Genomic DNA, 3655 nt, shown 5'->3' with positions numbered 1-3655 from the left:
GCCCGATACCCCTTCGCGCAGTGATTTTGTTAAAGAGACCCTCGGTTTAGTTGGAATCAACTCGCCGTCCCTGGTTTTCGCGTGCACACCCCTGTAATCTTGCAGATTGAACCCTAGGCTTTTAAATAATTACAGAATTAGACCTATTTTCATATTTTAAACACCCAAACTTGTTTATTTCATATTTTTTGCATATGAACTCCAAATTTAGTGATTCAAATTGCAAAATGTTCATAGGAATATTCTCTGTTTAAATAAATTAGTTCCATTCACTATCTGCACACTCTAATTGTTTATGGCTAACTATGAAACTAGTATATGTGTTGATTTATTCATTTAATAAAATAAATAAAAGGAAAACCCTAGAGGTTAAAGTATATTTAATCTTGTGTGATTAATAATGTGTATTACATGAATTTATCTCTGGTTTAATTTTTTATATCTCATTAAAAGGAATTAAATCAAATTGTGTAATCATGGACAATACTTAGGGAATAATCAACTACTAAATGAAAATTAGTTCACCCTGTAATTTAAATTCCCTTTTGAGTTTATGCTATTCTTTTGAGATGTGTTCCCATGTTTGTACATGATTGATGTGTTGTTTATTTATCATTTACCAAATGTATTGAATGCATCATCGCTTTATTTAGACAACGAGCAGTCTGTGGTTCCTGAGTGTGTTGCTGAAGATCTTCCTGAGCAACAACCTGGTGAAGGCAAGTGTCCTCTGACACATTATGTCCCATTCATTTTTTAATTCATTGTCCCGCATTAATTTATTTAAACCTAAGGATTGACTAGTCTGTTATTACCTTATCCTTGTTTACCTTTTGGGTTATCATGGTTATCTTTATGCTATTGCTTTAACTTAATCAATGAACATGATGTGATTATTTATGATACGATGATGTTATCCCGATGATGATATTGTGATACTCTAGGGGGCTCAGGACATTTTCCTGAGTACCTCTCCGTAAGGACCTGTTCGTGGAGTGACCACCCGGGATAACAATGCAACCATGAGGGTGGAATGGGACGCCCTTAGCTGATTAATTAGATGAACCTGGGGGTGTAGATGGCTTTGCCTGAGGGCCGTCAATAGGGGTCAGGGCGTAGTGCTCGCTCTGCCAAGGGGGGTGCATAGGTTCATTCGATTTGGTTTTGTTAGTCACCCACCTTGGGGAGGTGTACTGCGTTTGTACGACTAATGAAACCTAACGAGCAACTATGCACCAGGGGAGTCTTTGTAAAAGCTACGTAGTGAAACCTTGCCGACTCACCTTGGTAGTGTTTGAGGGTTTGACCGACCCGAGGCAAAAAGGGATCACGACTCGTGGGTAAAGTGTGCGACCTCTGCAGAGTGTTAGAAACTGGTATATTAGCCGAGCTCATGGTTAAGAGCGGCCTTGGGATCCTCTTTGATTAGAAGAACTTTGATTACTTTATGATGATGGTTAAGAATGTTGATTATAATTCTGACCTCTGGTATTTCCTCTTTGAGGGAGTGCTTTTGGGTAATAACTGGATTTATTACTAAAACTTGGCTCTACTAATAGTAATAAATGGTTGACCAACTAAAAGCAACTGCTTAACCTCAACCCCACATACAGCTAGTCCACTTTAGCCAAACGGGACATTTGTTGAGTACGTTGATGTGTACTCACCCTTGCTTTACAAACCACCCCCACCCCAGGTTGTCCCCACTATACTCAGTGCTCAGGAGGTGATGCTGGCAACATGGAGGACTTTGAGGAGTTTCAGGACTATGACGAGTTCTATTTTTTCTTAGTGGCAAACCCCCAGTCAGCTGCCTGTGTAGGCTTATCCTCTACGTTTCGTAATTCCACACTTTGATATTAATGTTGAAGACTATGGCTATGTATTAAACTCTATGGATGTCTTGGACATCTTGATGTAATTAAAGTACCTTTCCGCTATTTACTTTGAGCTATGTGTGATGATGTCCAATTATGTAATCGCTTTGTACGTGAGTTTCTGATCTAGGCACGTACATGGTTCGCATTCAGTTTGCCTTCCAAAACCGGGTGTGACACTGGGGCTCGGTGTAGTCCGTCGTGTAGTGCCCTGCAGTAGGTCTGCACACTTAGGTCTAGTCCGATAGGCCATAAGTGTGCCGCAGTCGGAGGACGCGCGGGCCATCGCCGCAGTCCAAGGGCTCATAGGTCATGAGTGCTATGTGGCTCGAGGGGTCCGTAGTTTAGGAAACGGTTACGCCTAAGGGGGTGAATTAGTACTTCTAAAAACTTTCTCTAAACTAAGCCAAAATTAAATCCCTAGATCAAAACCTATGCAAATAAACAATCTAGAATGTGCAAACTAGGTTTTTTCCAAGTGTTGCTATCTCTACAGCAAAGCCTAAGTTTCAATCCTAAATAATCTAACTAGAAAGACAAGATTGAAACTTAAATACTTAATATTAATGCGGAAGATAAAGAGCAAGGTAGATATGCAAACTCTCGTGGATGACGTCGGTATTTTTACTGAGGTATCCGGAACCACGCAAGGTTACGACTAATCCTCGTTGGTGCCCCTACACAAAGGGAAGCCCACGCGAGGGCCAAGCACCTCGGTCGAGTAACTACGTAGAGAGTCGCATGCCTTCTCCACGGGCAAGTGGTGCTCCGCTTTTGGCTGCTCTTGGATGCTCCCCACCGTCTCCACTATCGAGCTTTCGACCAAAACGTCATGGGCCTCATTCCCTCTGGTACATGGTGGTGGCCATGACACAAACTCGGTTGTCACGGTCTCGCAGGACTCTCGCCCCACTCGGTACAATTACAACGGCTCGCGCAAGAGCCGAGGGGTTGTGTGGTTTTTCTAAACTCACTCAACTAACTAGGATTCAGCTAGAGCAAGCGCTAATGCGGTCTAACTAACCTAAGCACTTCCCAAAGCACCTATGCTAATCACCGAGTTATTCTATTAAGCACTTGGGTGTTTGAGCACTTGGAAATGTCTACAATATACCTTGGTATGTTGCTTGAGCTCCCACACCTTGAAATGGCCGGTGGGTGGGTATTTATAGCCTCCCCAACAATTATAGCCGTTGGACAGTAGCAGCAGCTTTCTGTCGACGGGCGCACCGGACAGTTTGGTGCACACCAGACATGCACTGTTCACTGTCTGGTGCCCTGGCCACGTCAGCCGACCGGTGCACACCGGACAGTCCGGTGCTACAGCCCGAGGGCGCCTGGTTGCGGGCCCTTTTGCGCACCGGTGCACACCGAAGAGGTTACTATTCACTGTCCGGTGCGCCACCAGTGCGCCGACTGACTGCCCACTTCATGGATTTATTCGTTGTTTTCTTGGGCTTCTTTTGTTCTTGAGTCTTGGACTTATATGCTTCTTTTATGTCTTCTTTTGATGTGTTGCATCCTTAGTGCTTTAGTCCAATTCTCTTCGCATCATATGAACTATAAATACAAACACTTGCAAACATATTAGTCTATATGTTATGTTGATAATCAAACACCAAAATCCCTTTAGCCAAATGGCCCTGGGACCATTTTCCTTACAATCTCCCCATTTTTGGTGATTGATGACAACACAACCAAAGCAAGCAAATATAACAAACATTTCAATGAAAATATGCAATCTACTTGCTAGGATGCATGAATGTCCCCTTAAAGAG

Source organism: Zea mays, chromosome 5 (genome assembly GCF_902167145.1).
Source record: "Zea mays cultivar B73 chromosome 5, Zm-B73-REFERENCE-NAM-5.0, whole genome shotgun sequence".
NCBI classification, from domain to species: Eukaryota; Viridiplantae; Streptophyta; class Magnoliopsida; order Poales; family Poaceae; genus Zea; species Zea mays.
Note: the sequence above shows the minus strand (reverse complement) of the source record.